This window comes from Lactuca serriola, chromosome 4 (assembly GCF_051521515.1).
Source record: "Lactuca serriola cultivar US96UC23 chromosome 4, Lser_US96UC23_V15, whole genome shotgun sequence".
In the NCBI taxonomy this organism is placed as follows: Eukaryota; Viridiplantae; Streptophyta; class Magnoliopsida; order Asterales; family Asteraceae; genus Lactuca; species Lactuca serriola.
The window spans coordinates 59075414-59094122 of record NC_136411.1 but is presented as its reverse complement, the minus strand read 5'-3'; positions in this window follow the sequence as shown (position 1 = coordinate 59094122).

Below are 18709 nucleotides of genomic sequence, written 5' to 3'. Positions count from 1 at the left end.
ATCATTATACTTAAATTCTGAATAAGTGTTTTTGTTTGTCTGTGTAGCTTTAAGAATCCAACATATGTGTTTTAAAAAGAGAATATATCTCAGTTTACTTATACTTTATTTCATTTTTAGGCATCATACTTTCATAGTTAACCAACTATAGCATCCTACTTCCATCACGAACGACTGATAAACGATGACACCATCTTTTACATAATGTCTTCAGTCGGTTTTCTTTGATATTAGCGGCGAATCTGACCCCCGCAAAGCAGGGGTTCCTATCTAGTTATTATTATTATTATAGATTTCGAACAAAATTTTATAATTCGAACGACGTTATAAAATTCGAACGGCTATATAAAATTTGTATTTAATTATTTATTATTATTATTATTATTATTATTATTATTATTATTATAAATTTCGAACAACATTTTATATATCAGATGACATTATAAATTCGAACGACTATATAAAATTGGTTTTTAATTTTTTTTTTTATTTTATATTTTATAAATCGGATAACATTATAAATTCAGATGAAATTTTAAAATTCGTACGACATTATAAATTTGGACAACATAATAAAATTCAAACGACTATATAAAACAGAACAAAAGCAAAGTTTGTCTTTATTTATCACAGATATATTAATTGGTTCGTTATTTACATTTGCGTGGTGCGTTATGCGGATTGAAAACAAACTTTACTTTTGTTCCATTTTATATAATCGTTCAAATTTTATAATGTCGTCCGAATTTTAAAATTTTGTCTGAATTTTATATGGTTATCGAAATTTATAATAATAATAATAATAATAATGTTGTTATTATTATTATTATTATTATTATTAATAAAAGAAAAAACAACACAAAAACAAAAACAGAAAAAAAAGAAAAAAAAAGAAAAAGGAAAATAAAATAAAATGATGTCAAATCAAATGTAAAAGGTTGATTAGATTGATGTTAGGGGGTAAAATCAGTTAAGGGGGGTACTTATAGCACAACCCTTTGTAAAAGCACTTTTTACTAAAGTTATTTTTTAAAATGTGTTTGGATTAGCTTTTGAGGGAAAAAGTCAAAAGTTAGGGGATATAAAGTTAATTTAATGTTTTAAGTGGTTGAATTGATGAATTGATTACGTTAGTAATAGCAACAATGATAGTCTAGAAATCGTTTCCCTTCCTAAGAGAAAGAAATCGGCAAAGGTCAAAAAGTTTGACCATAAGAGAAATGCCAGTTCTGAGATAGTTCCATGTGCGGATGCAAAAGAATCCATCTATTTCTACTGCTAATGGAAGGAACATTGGAAGCGAAGCTGCCCAGACTACCTGAGAGATCTTAGAGAAAGTGAAGTCAAATGGTTTGACTCTATTTCAGGATCGAAGAGAAAGAAGGAAGCTTAAAATAGGAGTAAGCTGAGTCTAATCATGAGAAATGGATTTCGGTCGCATGGTTCGATGATCTGATTTTTGACATGCTCTTTAAAGTTATGATAGATTTCTTAGAAATATCTAGAAACATACTTTTCAAATGTATTTGCTTTGTAAGGACAAGTTTTCCGTACATTATCAATAAAGTAATTTGTGGTTTTATCTTATTTTCTTTATTATTACTTGCAATGCCATTTATGAAAATTGGTATTTATATTTCTATTATTAGCAATGTTGAAAATGGATTTGATTCTTAGTTATATCGCTTGTGGTAGTTTCATAATTTACCAAGTGAGGAAGGATTCTCATCACCCAAGCTTTAATTGGACAGAAACTTGGAGTCATGCAATTTAAATTGTGTGATGTATGAGAATCTTGATACTTGGGAAAACTAGGACTAATTCCTTGTTCACATGTATATGTGAGTCAAGTGAAGGACCAAAGGATCTAGTACACATTGATGTGGTTAGATCTACCACAAAGGATGATAAACTCTTTTCGTCATGATTTACTATTCGGTAGAAAGATAAAAGTTTTTCTAATCTGAAAGGAAAGGAGAGTACTTTAGTATCATGTTTTATGATCATCTTAATGATTAAGAAACCATGTCACAATTAAAATGATGTAATAACTTGGTTAAAACCATTTTTGCTAGAAAATTCATGTAATGTTCATAGAAACAATGTTTTTATATTTTCCAGACGGAGATATATGACTCGTTGTTTACAAGTCAGTTGTGTATTGATAATACGTAAACGCATCATAAATTGATGTTATAAAATGTATTTTTGTGTATGATTTGATGAGTGAATAGTATAAGCATATAGTCAAAGTTTATCCATTCCTTTTACCCTAAATAGGATAAAAGCGATATTTGTGGGCCCCTTGATGATTTACTGATGACATCTTAAGCGCTTGGCCAAGCCTGGACTAAATTGATGTGTTCGATTGTAGTCAGTCATCATAAATCAGAAATCGTGAAACAATTCTTGGATAAAGAGAATGATTAGTATCTATCTCTCATGTCCATACGATATGTTGTAGAATGGTGGGATATTTGATCACTTATATAAAGGACTCGTAACTGACTAGATCAGAGTTCGACAATGGCTTTTGAAAGCTATGGTTGCTAGTCAAATTTTGAGGTCATACTTGCAATCATAGTTATTAGACTTATCCAAGTAGGAGACTGTTGAATTAGGTGTCTAAGCCCATAACTATGATTGGTATGTACTTGATTTGATAGTCGCGTGGTCCTTTTGGGTTTCCTTCACCCATGCAACTTGAGAGGATGATTAGTGGAGAATAAGAGTAGAATTTATAATTAGAAATAATAATTTGGTACTCAAATGATTTTATTAATACATTACAAGACTAATATATTATTTGGAAATCATATTATTAATTAGTGATTAATCAAAAATTAGTCTGGGATTAATTTTGGGATTAAAGGAACTGATTAATAATGGAGAGGCTATTTTGCAAATCATTGATATTTGTGAAACTGGGCTTAGGATTCCATGAAATGGAGTGGATGAAATTTATAGGATGACCCTATAAGATTTCGTCAAAGGGATTCCATAAGGAGGTCCATCGGTTGCTTAGATTTTTGGATGGGAATTAGGGTTTCCTTATTTAAGTCCAACTTTAAGATTAAGCAACCTAACCCTATATAAAGTCTCCCAAACCCTTAGAATTTTGGCATAAGCATATGGTTCCTAACCCTAGCCGATTTTCTAAGACTCTCCTCTCATCCTCTTGCATCGGGTGTTTGTGAACCATTAGAGGTGCAACAATTGGGGCACTAAGCTTTCAAGAGTCAAGGATCTTCAAGATTGTCTTGTTATTACTACATAACAAGTAAGGTAATCTTCTAACCCTAATTTCTTTATGAATTTCAATTTATATGATAGTTTCTAGGGCTATTTCTTTGGTTTTCAATTTACATGTTCAATTATTGAAAAACTTAGATCTAAAGCAATTAGGGTTGCATGATCACATAGGATTGTAAATATGCTCATATCCCATCAATAAACTTGGTAAATTTTATTTTTACCTTTTTTGTGGATATCAAGTCAAACTAACATTGTATGTTTAAAATAACATATTTTAGGTCAAATCTCACAAAAATGGTACCATAACCTAGCCATGACAATTTTTGATAGAAAAACCCTAGTTTTAAATAAAAATGGTGGGTTTTTAGGTTTATTTTTGTTTGTTTGTTTGTTTTTTTGTTTTTTGTAGAACCAAATCCTTGGTATTTTTAACTAGATTCATAACACATGTACAAAATAACATATTTTGATTTGTATCCCACAAAATGCTGTAATAACTTGTTTAAAACCATTTTACTAGAAAAGTCATGTTATGTTCATAAAAACCATAGTTTTTATAGCTTTGTCTTTGTGACTTTTTCTCAAGAACATGTAGCATGTTTAAACTCATTTTTTCATAGATTTGCATTTTAAACAACATACCACATATAAATGTTCATAATACTAGGTAACAACATTATTTCATGTGAATAATAATACTTTTACACAACTTGAAGAGAAAACATGTATAACAACTAGTGTTATTATACAAGTTTACTTGTATCCCCCACCCCTAAAGCTTGGATAAAAACAAAAATGAGGGGTATGAACTAACACTGACTGTGTTTCTTGGTGGATAAAGAGGTGAAGATGAAGGTTTTCAAGCTAAGAACACTTGAAGACACTTGAAGAAACACTTTAAGGTTGAATTAACCTATGGATATTAACACATTAATATGTGTAATTGTAACAAAACTAGTCTATTTATGTGTATAATCACTAGATTAGTAAGGAAAAGCGTACCAAAAGATGAAGAATCAAATTATAGAGAATTAACCTTAAGAAGAAGAGGTTGTTATTGAGAGGAAATGAAGAGATGAAGAAGATGAAGAGAGAGAGAGAGAGAGAGAGAGAGGCTTCGGCCATAAGTTAAAGGGGGAGGGGGAGAGAGTGAGGTGGGCTGGCTGGGTAGTGGGAGTAGGGTAGGGGTTGACTTCTTTTGATTAAAATAATATTTCTTTATAAAAGGTGTCAACACCTTATAGGAGAAAATTGTTTCTTTTTTTTTTTTTTTTTAATAAAAGAATGGGTAATTTTATAAAATTTGTTGATTTTTATATAAAGTGTGGTAAAATGAAGTATAATCACTTAATTTGAATCATCTAAATTCAACTAATTATAAAAATCATCTTTATCAAAGATAATAACACTTTACACGATGGTTAGGATACTTCCTAATTCTTTTTGTCAATGTTTGAGTGTTTAAGACTGTTGGGTTTTAGTTCAAAAATAGTTTCATAAAATTGAAAGATATGGAAACAAAATAATTTAATTTTTGAAATAAAATAAACATTTTATACCCACCAAGGATCTTCTTGCAAGTTAGAGAAAGATTAAAAACCAACCAAAGGAAGGATGAAGAAATAACAACCTTTGTTGTTCTTTGAGTCCTCTTCAGAGGGTTGGAAGTTGATGAAGAATGTGGAACCTTTGAGACACCAACAATGACTCAACTTGATGTATAATGCTAGTTCTTTGTATAAAACTCTTAAGTTTTGAACCAAACCCAAGTATGGTTCAAAGAGAGCAAAATGCAAGCATCAAATCTTCAAATTTTCAAAGCAGGAGAATAGAAGAAGAGAGGGAAGATGCTATCGGCTACAAGCAAGAAGAAAGGGCAAGAACTTCAAGAGTGTAAGCCTCATATTTAAAGTGCCTTAAAGTGAAGTCTTTACCCATTAGGTATTTCAACTTTAGACAAATATGGTCCCTTATCATAATCATGTCTTCCATCCCTTTAAAGTATGATTAGACAAGTCATACACTTCTTCTTTTTATGCATATCTCGAAAATTGTATAAAGAAGAAGAAAGAAAGTCGAACTTTTATAAACTCTTTCATAAAATATAAACCTTGTCTTTTAGGAAAAAGATAAAAGGATTAAACTAGTCCAAAAGTTTGTACATGACTTATAAATCATACCATATGATATATTATGTTACTTGCTAATGAAAATTATTATTTCCATGAAATAAATAATTTCCAGTTTAATTATAAGAGTTTTATTGAATACTTATTAAAATCATTTCTAATAAATAATCAATTGTATCAAGTTGTTGTTAGTGTGTACCATTAGTATCATATGTTATTTAGCAATATCACTTTAATATGACTCTTGAGCATACTAGATCTTTCAATATCCTGCTTGCACAAGACTTATATTAGACTGATATAGACAGTGGTGAACGTCTAGAAACATTTCACTGCCCTTATGACCATACGAGTGTTTGTGCCATTCTATAAACACCCAATTCCCAAAAACCTTAAAGTTACAATTGGTGTATAAGGTAAGTTTATCAGTTATCCCTTTGCTATAGATATCATGAAAACATGAGATTCGGATCGCGATCAATCTCATTAGTTGTTCAACTTTTTGGTAAGGCACCTTAGATGTCTAACTCTCAACACATAATAGGAACAAGTCCCATCTTGACAACATAAGCCTCTTGCATAGTTCACACCATACCTGAAAATGACTTTTATAACTCCCTGGTTAAGGAAGTACATTTGACCATTATCAAAGCATAGTACTCCTTACACTTAAGTCCCACTATGTATCTCAGGTTTTAAGGATACAAAGATAGTACCTTTTAGTCAAGTATCATTCACGATAGTGATCCATGAGATGATCTTGATGCGGGTCAGTTCAATACTAGTTCTCTGACAAGTACATATGAAACTTGATTACAACCACTTGCCTACTTTCATCTGGTGAGAGTCAACCAATCCAATTCATATTAGTCTTACTTCATAATTGCTCCCACAATTATAACCGACTATGAACTTATAGAATAATAACATTATTCATGGATAAAACATGTTAATATACAACACAACAAGTATTAATGTAATGACTATATCCTAATATATGATAACATTTTCTAATAGTTGTTGTTATAATGTTCCGATATCCAAATACTAAATCCAAATTAAAAACCCATTTCTAGAATAATAAAGTCTAATAGTTGAAGTGTGACCAATCGTACTTAGCTCAAAAGAATGACTTTATCAATGGATCTGACAAAATTTAATTTGTGTGAATTTTGTGAATACTATCATCTCCATACTTAACTTTACTCTTAGTATAGTTAAATATCTATGATTGGTGTTCTTTGGTGACATAGATTCTCTTAGCTTGATTAAGTATGCTCTCAAAGTCACAAAGATTTTTATGTGATCCTCGAATAGAAGAAATCAACATAGTTTTTCAATGATTCCATTCATCCAATCATATTTGAATTCAACTTCTAAAGTAGTGTATTCTTATTTTTGTAGTAGATTGTGTCATTATGTTTTGCTTGGACCTCATTCCAACAAAACTTACTCTTCATTCCATAATGAAGTCAAAAATCAAATTATAATTCATAATTGTTTATATCTGCTTAGAAATTAACATCTTGTGTAGACCTTTCCAAAAAGATCCTTTCTAAACTGATTGCCTCATATTCATTCTCTTAGTACTTCTAAAGTACTCTTAGAATGCTCTCTTAGTCATCCAGTGACTTAACCATATATATTCAATTAGTATCCTATGACATGCTTACAACATGTTCAAATACCATGTCCTACGCATAATATGATGTAAATGATGAATTCATTTGCTAAGCAAATAGAATATAAATCATTTCTTCTAGTTCAAGCCTATGAGCTATGTACTTTTGAAGCTAGCTCAAAATGATGCCATATAACAATGCCAAGAATTCTCCAAAAGAATCTTGTGTCTTGATCCCTTTCAAGATATTGCCAATATATGTATAAGGACATTAAACTTTTAACATTCATTTTATCAATCCCTTATAGATTTTACATTCCAAGAATGTATCTTCTCCTTCCAAAGTCTTTCATTTTAGAAACACTTTTCGATTTAAGGTGAAAACGACCTTGCTTACTCAGAATGTGATTTCAAAATGATTAAGTATGTCTCATTAATACATGATTAATGAATTTCACTATGCTCCCACTAGTTCTAACTAAACACACACATGTTCTATTCATTTTGATATAAAAAAGATACTTTGTGGTTTTATATTGAAATGATGATTGCAACATTGAGATGTTTGCTTTGTATCCATAAGTGGATCTCAAGCTCTACACGTTTTATTAGGATAACATAGATTAAGAAAACCTCCCGGCTAATCTATATAGATATCTTCTTGTTGATGTCTATTAAGAAAAAACGGTCTTTCTTGAAATCTATTTTACTATATCTCATATTAAGAATATAAATTTATATTAAACAATATCCTTATTGATCTAGTCATAGCTACTTGTGAAAAAGGTTTGATCGTAGTCAATGTTATGAGTATGATGAGGACCATAGTCACTGACATGAGTATGAGCAAATCCTTTTACTACAAGCCTTGCTTTAAATGTGTATGGTGTTGGGTTTTGAGCATTCTAACACACCTAAGTGTACATGCAACCCTAAATACATTGGATCTATGTTTTCTCTATTATACATGCAAATATGAACTTTCCAAGGTATTCATCCTAACTAGCATAATAACACTGATTCATATGAATATATATTAAGTTAGAATTACATACCTCTTTGATGTCGAAAGTCTTCATGAAGCTTGAGTGCCTAGTGCCCCAAGTGTGACACCTCAAATGGTTCACACAACACCAAATACACATGGAATGGCATGAGAGAAATTGGAACACTCCTTGAAATCGTCTAGCTCTCATATTCACACATAGTGCACGATTTCTTGAGCCATGGGATTCTTTTATATGGTGGATATTAGGGTTACACCATGTAACTCATAACTTTACCCATTCCTTATGCTCCATGGATTTTAACCTCCATGGAGTATCCATGGGTCACCCCATGGACTTAGTCCAACATAAGGAATATTGGATCACAAGCCCACATATATAAGAATGAATGATTTACACAATCAACCCATATATTTAATTAGTCTCCTTTTGATCACTTAATTAATTCCAAATTAATTCTTGATCAATACTAATTAAATAACATTATTAATATATTAGAACTTATAATATATTAATAAACCTTAAGTGTTATTTCTCTCATTATAGTCTATCCAAATGCATGATGCCATGCAACCTAAATGGACCATGTCGGGTCGGGTCAAGTCTTACCAATTATAGTTATGGACTTAGACATTAATCCAACAGTCTCCCACTTGGATAAATCTAAAACTATTATTGCGTATGACTTCAAGAACCGACTGGAAATCGTAGCTCTCAAAAGCTTCTGTCGAACTCTGACCTTGCCGATGATCTCTGACCTTTGTCAATGACTTGTCCATTAGATAAGGGATCATATATTCCTCCATTCTAGATATCATATAGACTAAGACATGGATTAATATCATTCTCTCTGTCCATTTATTGTTTCCCATTTTCCGATTCATGATGACTGACTAATTGAACAGATCAAATCAGTCCTGGCTTGGCCAAGCACTCACATGTATCATCATTAAATCATCGAGGGGCCCACATATATCGCTTCTATCCCGAAGGTAAAAGGAATGGATAATGTTGGGTAGCGTAGCATTTTGTATATTGCGTCTATTGGGCTCGGTTAATAGTCCATGTTTTGATCTCTGGTTTGGGCCTGTCCAACCGTGAGCTGATAGGGTTTAGTATATAATGATATGCTTGCATGCATATTAGATAGAGAGATAGATAACATTTTACGAGAGATTACAGATTTCTTTCATCGTTCTTGTAAACCCTAATCCTCTACAGTAGAAGTTCTTTATCGAGCTCTTCTGAGGATTGATTATTAATCATTCGACACTCTTGATCCATTCTAGTGTTCTTGCTGTTTACTTGTTTATTTCTTTACCTGTTTTATAGATTTAATCGATCTTCAAGTTAGTTTTTAACTTATCAATTGGTATCAGAGCAGGAGGCTGTGTAATCGATACACTTTTTTTTCTGTGAAAAAGGTTTCAATTAGGGTTATTCCGCATTTACTGATATTTATTGAGCCGTCATCTCATAATTGATGTATCTCGATATTTATTGTTTTGCCCTAATTTTATTTATTACAAGTCTGATCGTTGAACAGGTTATTCGATCAATTATGGACGAGTCGCAATCCAATCCTATTAATATTTCGAACAACATTGGATCAACAACGAAGATTCCTATCCTGTACACCCATGATTATGAAGTCTGGGCGCATCACTTTGAAGACTATGTTATAGGATCTGAGGATAATGGATACCTCATCTGGGAAGCAATCGTTTTTGGACCCTTTTCTCATTCAGCAACTTCAAGGATTATTAAAACTCAAAAGGAGTATAATGATCTTCTAAAAGATGTCAAAGATATTTCGCAAGACGAAAAAGATAAATTTCAGTGCAATATCAAAGCGTTGAGATTGATCAGATTTGCTCTTCAATTAGATACTTTTAGGCTGGTGAGTTCATGCACGACTGCAAAAGAAATATGGGACAGGTTACGAGAATTGTACTCTACAGACGAAGATCTTGAACACTCCATTCAAACCTTACTCTTGTCCAAGTTTGGTGAATTCAAGCAAGGAGCCGAAGAAACTATGACCCAAACGTTCGATCGCTTCAATCATCTTCTTAGCAAGATGATCAAACACGACATCGAAAGGAAGCTTATTGAGCAGAAGGTTACGTTTATGAACGGACTCAGATCCGAGTGGAGAGCAGTTGTGTCCACAGTTAAAGCGCACGAGTAATTTAAATCCTATTCTTTGGCAAAACTGGTGGGCATCCTGAAATCTCAAGAGAAGATCGTGTTACAGGAGAAGAATATGGTTTCAAGCCTGGGTTCGTTGGCTCTCCTGTCCAAAAGTAAGATTGTGATGGATGAAGAAGACATCAACTTAGAAGATTATGACCTCACTTTTGAGGACTATGCCATGATGGTGTCAAACCCCAAGAGGTTCATCAAGAAAAGATTCCCCACCAACAAAAACCGAAATTGGCAGGGGAGCTACAGTTCTGAAAAGGTTAAAGATCAACCGAAGGCTGAAGAATCAAAGAAGGAACCGAAGGCTGAGGGTGATTCTGGAGTAAGCTGCTATTATTGTGGAGGAAAGAACCACTATGCAAAAGACTGCGTCCTCAAGAAGATGGCAGAAAAGGATGATGATAAGGATGAAGAAGCTGTGCTGCAGAAAAGGTTGGATGAAATCAGGAAGAAGAAATCTACTGCTAACCCTTCTATGAATGCATTAATTGTGCAGGGTTCGGTAGCCAATGATGAGTTCGGTGGCGTGGAGGTCTGGTCATCCGACTCCGAAGATGATGAAGTGAGGAAGCCTTCTCATGGAAAGGCTTATGTGGCGAAAGAAGAAAGCAGTGGAGGAAGGTGCTTGATGGTGTCCGACGTATCTCAGATGAGGGGATACAACACAGATGGTGGGAAGGAAGACACGAAGGAGCAACAGGATATGTGCTTTACAGCTAAATCGCTCAGCGTGCAGTTCAACGAGCTTGACGAACTGATCAAGAAGGTACAATCCATCTTTGTCTCATTTAAAGTCCCACAATGCTCATACGAAAAAGAACTAAAAAATGTTAATTCAAGAATTTCTCATCTAGATAGTAGCTTAACTCAAACTCGAGTCACCAATTCTAACCTAACTGACCAATTAAGCAGGGTGTCTTCGAAGAGTGAGGAACGGCGGATGTGGATCGAACTGAAGGAGTCGGAGTTAATCAAAACGAAAGATGAAAACATTTATTTACAAAGAGACAATTTAAAGCTTTTAAAACAATGAAATGTGTTTTGTTTGATTGCTAAACGTCTTTATACTAATATTACTCAGCTTCATTTGGATTGTGAAATAGGACAAAAGATTCATCGCATGATTTTACCCTTCCTTGAATTTAAGGAGGATGAAATTGATGCTGAAGCGTATAATTGTGAGAGTGTTATTTCATCTGAGGACGTCAATCCGACCTATATGTATGGACTGGACAAAATCGAATCTTTTATTAAGTCTAAGGACCGTAAGGACATGCTTAAAAACCTTTTGGATGAAAATGATAAACTGAAACTGAGAACCGAAACTATACACAAATTTGACTCCTTAAACTCTAACTTGAGCTCAGAAAATAAAATTGATGTTGAAAATGTATCTGAGTTTAATGAGGATGACAATATGAGTGAAATTTCTGTAGAGGATACAGTTGACTGTTCAGAATTTGTCAAGAGCGAACCCGAAAACCACAAGAATCTCATTTCAGAAAATTCAGTGGAGTTCGCTCGTATGTCCCAACAAAAGTCCCCGATTCTTGCAGAGAAGGCAGTAGTATACCAAAAAGTAAGAACCACTCCAAATCAGGTGTATAAGGTCACAGGCGTAACCAAACATCAGACTGCTGAACTTACAGCAATTGTAAACGAAGACAAAGCTGATGGCTGCGACGAGTTCTTCTGGTCCGCTCCCATCGACAACGCTGATGAAACGGTAGGCTTGTCTGAAAGGACTTCATGGAAAAGCAAAGGCAGATATGTGCCAGAACCTTTGAATAAACCTGACAGCTTTGATGTGCCAAGTACTAGTGGTACAAAAGATGCTCCTCAAGAAAAAGGAATTCCTGCAAAAGAAGTCACTTCTTCAAGTGAAACATCATCAATTCAGAGTGAACCAGCTAAAGAAAAACCGAAACCGAAAGCTAATATTCATCATCAACCGAAGCAGATGAGAAATAAAAAACGTCAAAGGAATCAGAGATACAGGAAGAATCTCTCTGAAAGAAAACAGTTTTGGCAATCTCAGAATGCCTATTTCTCACATCAAGACAGGAACTTAAAGTCAGAGAAAAGTCCTGTTGAATCGCAAGAGAGCAACAACAACCGAAAGCAGAAGTTCGGTTCAGAGAAAAACATCAACCGAAAGCAAAGGTTCGGTTCAGAAAATGATTCCAACCGAAAGCAGAAGTTCGGTTTAGAGAAAAACATCAAACGAAAGCAAAGGTTCGGTTCAGAGAATGATTCCAACCGAAAGCAGAGGTTCGTTTCTGAGAACAAAAGAGACCAAAATTCTAGATTCGGTTCCCCTGATGATCAAAATCGAAAGAGTCACCTAGAATATCAAGTCAATAAATCATCTCAGTCTAAGCTCTCTCATTCTAATTCTTCCAATTCTTCAAACTCCTCTAATTTCTATAAACCCCATCCTAAATCCCATTCTGTTAATTCTCAAAAATCTCAATCATCAACTGAACAAAAAGGAAAACAAAAGGTTTAAGCGGTTAAACAAGAATCAAAACCGAAAGCACCAAATCCCAATAAAATTAAAGTTTTCACTATCAAAAGGAAAGATGAAACAACACTAATAAAACGAACATATCTTGTTGACATCTCTCTAACTATTCCTGTTCCTGTGAAAGGCTCACGAGGACCCAAGAAACTTTGGGTTCCTAAATCTGCTTAATTTTTACAGGTTATCAGTGACGAGCAGTTTGACGAAGAATGGTACATTGACAGTGGCTGCTCGCGTCACATGACAGGGAGGAAGGAAGAGCTAAGGGAATACAGGTCTCTTTCAAATCGTGGAAACGTCAAGTTCGGGAACAACTCCTTCGGCACCATAAAAGGATATGGAATGATTACAAACGGTGATTTCACGATAAGGAAGGTTGCATACGTGGTAGGACTACAACACAACCTCATCAGTGTATCTCAACTTGTTGGAGGTACCGGTCTCAAAGTGTCATTCGACGATGAGGGTTCAGAAATAATTGAGAAGAAAACAAATAGAGTTATTCTTAAATCAAAACGCAAGGGTGAAATGTTTCCCCTAAACCTCAAACCCATCAAAGGAAATCCAGCAATCTGCTTGTTATCAAAAGCACAATCTGACGAAAGCTGGATGTGGTACCGAAGACTCTCTCATCTCAACTTCAAGGATATCAACAAACTTGTCACTGGAGGTCATGTTCGAGGTCTTCCATTGCTTAAGTTCGATAGAGATCATTTGTGTGATGCATGTGAAATGGGGAAGCAGAGTCGTCAAAGTCATCCATCAATCATAAATACTAAAGTTGTTGAACCACTTGAATTACTTCATATTGATTTATGTGGTCCATCATCTATCGAAAGCATCGGTGGTAGCAAGTACATTCTTGTTATTATAGATGATTTTTTGCGTTTTACATGGGTGTTCTTTCTGAAGCTTAAATCTGAAGCGAGTCACAAGCTAAAGGTGTTCATCAAGCAGATTGAAGTACAGCTGAAGAAGGTCGTTCGCAACATCAGGAGCGACAATGGAATGGAGTTCAAAAATAAAGAATTCGAAGAATTCTTGGCAGAAAGAGGAACCAGTCACAACTTCTCAACTCCCTACACACCTCAACAAAACAGAATTGTCGAAAGACGAAACCGCTCTTTGTGTGAAGCAGCCCGAACTATGCTAAGTTTCGCTTCCTTACCTTTATATTTTTGGGCTGATGCTATTTCTGCTGCTTGTTTTACACAGAACAGGTCATATCTCAACAAGCGATTCACGCTCACTCCTTATGAGATCCTCAACAACAGGAAGCCAAAATGTGAAGTTTTTTCATGTGTTCGGTTCATGGTGTTTCATCTTTAATTCTAAAGAACACCGCAACAAGTTTGATGTCAAAGCCGACGAAGGGATATTTCTGGGCTATTCTCTCACTTCTAAAGCATACAGGGTATTAAACAAGCATTCGAAGAAAATAGAAGAAACTTACTACGTGACTTTCGATGATAGCTATGTCAAAAAGCTAAAGGCCAACGAAGACACAGCTGGAGAAATCTTTCCTCAAACTGGCCAAGTCACAGCCTCAATCGCTAATCTATTCGAAAAGTTCATGGAGCTATTTGATGAACCAGAGAAGGCCACTCTCTCCGAAGCCAGCGCAGCAGACAACAAGGTAGACCATATGAAGAAAATCGTCGAAGATGCTGCAAGAAGAATGCATGAAGGAGAATCTCCACCACACAACGCTTCAGTCGAGGGGGAGGATTCGCCATCATCATCACAGCCAAGCTCACATGTTGAGGGGGAGCTAAGGTCTCAAACTGAATCTGAAAGCACTTCATCAACCGAATGTGCCTCACCATCCGAAGGTGCATCATCGCCCAAAAGCTCCGCACCACAAGAAACCTCTGTAGCTCAAGATTCTCAAGACATTCCTGAAAGCTCATCTATCGAGGGCGAGCAAGCCGATATGTCTTACGACACTGAAAGCCAGTCCAAACCGGAAGAAATGATAAACGCTGAATTAGATCCAACTTGTGATCCAAAATACCCTCCTCTCACCAAATGGACCAGAGATCATCCTATCTCTCAAGTTGTTGGTGATGTATCTGAAAAAGTTCTGACTCGATCACAACTCAAGGCAAAATAGGCTTCCTTGTTCTCAAAAGTAGAATTTTGCATGTTTAACTCCTTCGTATCAAAAGTTGAACCAAAGACAGTTAACGTTGCTCTTGATCACTCCGATTGGGTTCAAGCTATGCAAGATGAACTGAACGAATTCGAAAGGAACAAAGTCTGGCGCCTCATTCCAACTCCTCCAGATGCCTCAGTTGTTGGTCTCAAATGGGTATTCAGAAACAAAGTGGACAAGGAAGGAAACGTGATACGAAACAAAGCACGTCTGGTAGTGAAAGGATACTGTCAGGAGGAAGGAATTGACTATGAAGAGACTTTTGCTCCTGTCGCTAGGCTGGAACCAGTTAGAATATTTCTCGCCTATGCTACACACAAAAACTTTGAGGTCTACCAAATGGACGTCAACTGTGCATTTCTTAATGTTGAACTCGAAGAAACTGTGTACGTGGAACAACCTCCTGGATTCGTGAATGAAAGGTATCCTAATCATTGTTACATTTTGGACAAAGCCGTGTATGGACTGAAACAAGCTCCGAGAGCCTGGTACGAAACGCTGACAAAATTTTTAAAGATGTCCAAATTCAAACAAGGTTCGGTTGACCCAACCTTCTTTCGTAAGAAGGAAGGTAACCACCTTATGATCGTTCAAATTTACGTCGATGATATCATCTTTGGCTCAACGAATCCTAGCTTAACAGCTGAATTTAGAAAGCTGATGGAGACTAAATTTGAAATGAGCTCAATGGGTCCAATTAACTTTTTCCTTGGTTTAAATATTAGACAGGGACCCGAAGGCATCTTTATTAATTAGGAAGCTTACACGAAGACTCTCCTTGCAAAATTTGGCATGATGGGAGATTCAAAAGTCAAAGTTCCAATGGCGTTTGGCACAAAGCTTACTCCATCCTTGGATAAACCGGCTGTTGATATTACGCTTTATTGCCAGATGATAGGTTCTCTGATGTATCTTACTGCTAGCAGGCCTGACATAATGTTCTCTGTTTGTTACTGTGCTAGATTCCAGGCCAACCCACGCGAACCTCACATGCTTGCAGTAAAGAACATTCTACGATATCTCAAGCGAACTACCTCTTTAGGTCTATGGTATCCTTCCAACTCAGGCTTCTTCGTTCAAGCCTACTCAGATGCAGACCTTGGAGGATGTGGACTAGACAGGAAAAGCACCACTGGCGGCTGCCAATTCCTTGACGGCAAGTTGGTTAGCTGGCAATCAAAGAAATAAACGTGCGTGTCCTTGTCTACAGCTGAAGCAGAATACATTGCAGCTGCATCCTGCACCTCTCAAGTGATTTGGATCCAGAGTCAACTCCGAGACTATGGACTCAATATGAAAAAGATCCCATTATATTGTGACTCTGAAAGTGCAATTAGGATCTGTCATAACTCAGTGCAACACTCCAAGACTAAGCACATAGCACTGAGGTATCACTTCATCAAAGATCATGTGGAAGATGGAAACGTTGAAGTACACTTTGTTAGAACCACTGATCAACTGACTGATATCTTTACCAAAGCTCTTCCTGAAGCGTCATTCAACAAAATTTTACAAGGGCTAGGTATGATGGAATCAGAGTCAGTACCACAGACTACCTCTCAAACTCAAACGTAAGAAGCGAACTCGACCGAACGTTCGGGTTCGGTTGAATAATCTGGCTTTCGCTCATCAACTAAAGGTAGCTTTCTTGGTTGTAAATTTCATGTATAATTGTTTCTGTTTCATTTCTTTTATTGTCAAAAGTATTTCCTTTCTGAAAATCTAATTTCTTCGATAACCGAAATAGACCGAACGCTCGGGTTCGGTTTTTCAAAATTTTTCAAAACCGAAACCAACCGAAGGTTCGGGTTCGGTTTTTCAAAATTTTTTCAAAACCGAAACCAACCGAACGCTCGGGTTCGGTTTTTCAAAATTTTTCAAAACCGAAACCAACCGAACGCTCGGGTTCGGTTTTTCAAAATTTTTCAAAACCGAAACCAACCGAACGCTCGGGTTCGGTTTTTCAAAATTTTTCAAAACCGAAACCAACCGAACGCTCGGGTTCGGTTTTTCAAAATTTTTTCAAAACCGAAACCAACCGAACGCTCGGGTTCGGTTTTTCAAAATTTTTCAAAACCGAAACCAACCGAACGCTCGGGTTCGGTTTTTCAAAATTTTTCAAAACCGAAACCAACTGAAGGTTCGGGTTCGGTTTTTCAAAATTTTTCAAAACCGAAACCAACCGAACGCTCGGGTTCGGTTTTTCAAAATTTTTTCAAAACCGAAACCAACCGAACGCTCGGGTTCGATTTTTCAAAATTTTTCAAAACCGAAACCAACCGAAGGTTCGGGTTCGGTTTTTCAAAATTTTTCAAAACCGAAACCAACCGAACGCTCGGGTTCAGTTTTTCAAAATTTTTCAAAACCAAACCAACCGAACGCTCGGGTTCGGTTTTTCAAAATTTTTCACAACCGAAATCAACCGAACGCTCGGGTTCGGTTCAAATGTTCCAAAGTTTTTTCTCTTTGTTTCCAAAGTTTATTTTATTTTATTTTCTTTCTCAGTCTTTTTATTTATTTTTTTTATATATCAAAAATTCCAAAAATATTTTTTCTTCTAATATCAAAATCTCCAAAAATATTTTGTTATTTATTTGCTTTTTGTCTTTCATTTTAATTTTTTATGTGTGGCTGTTAATGGGGAAATTGTTGAATTAGTTAAGTGTCCCTAGAAGCATGCTGCTGTATGTGCCCAAAGCCTCCTCAGATTCTGAATAATAGCCTTAATGACTTGGTATACACAAACATTGTCTTCCCAATTAGGCTACCACACTTATTCTAATCGTGAGCTACCTGACTCTCTTCTCACATGAGATAAGAGTTTTCTGCTTGGTCCTACTTTTCGCAGCAGAGGTACTTTGGTTTCTTAACACCATCTCTATTATATTTCTCCATTAAATTCGTTTCACCAACGTAACCCTTGAGACTCTCAGAAATTACCACTGAGGTTTATGGTTACTCAACAACTGTGTTTATGATCTTAGTTTCGTGCCACTACGAGCTGAGTGAAACCCAAAATTCAATACCAAATCTGAATTGACGGTGAACAATTAATTTGCTCAAGTTTTCACTAATGAATTGACGGATGTATCTTCATGAAATCTCAAATTTTTATTTTGTGTGATTCCTATGAAATTATTAAACACCATAACATTTCTTCCCTTGGGATCCAGTTTTAATTTTTGTTGAGATTTTATCTTTCCCAGTCACTTTAAAATTATTACCATCCTACTTGTTTAACAGACTACACCGGTCTCACAAGTACTTTGTTCACTTTCTATCTTATTTCAAGATTAGAACTGTTGAATCAAAGCAATAGCCACCCTAAGAAGCCTAATCAAAAGAAGCCTTTCAACACTTCTTAATAAGTGTTTGATCGTTATTCAACGGGAAACCACACTAACACTTTAAGGTCTCTCTTGACTTTGAAGGAAGAGATTTGTGCCCGGGATCATTTGTTTCGTGTCTTTAAGGACATCACAATTATTCCCAAAAAGATTTGCTTTATTTCTTTTCTTTTACACTCTTAGCACGAAAATCTTTGATTTTCCAAAATTATGGTACTAAGAATTACAGGCTTTTTCTTTGGATTGGTGATTAATTATAAGATGCGGTCAATTTTAATCCACGTGGACATATTATTCAAAAGATGCCGTTACACTTAAATGAGATAAGATGAGGAGTTGCTGACTCAGGCGGGAGATTAATTCATTTGATTTCAAACGGCGGAACAGGGAAAGCGTGCGAATTTGAAGCGTCTAATCTCTAACTGACGTCGCAGACACGTGTGCGAATTCGAAAGGATTCTTCTCT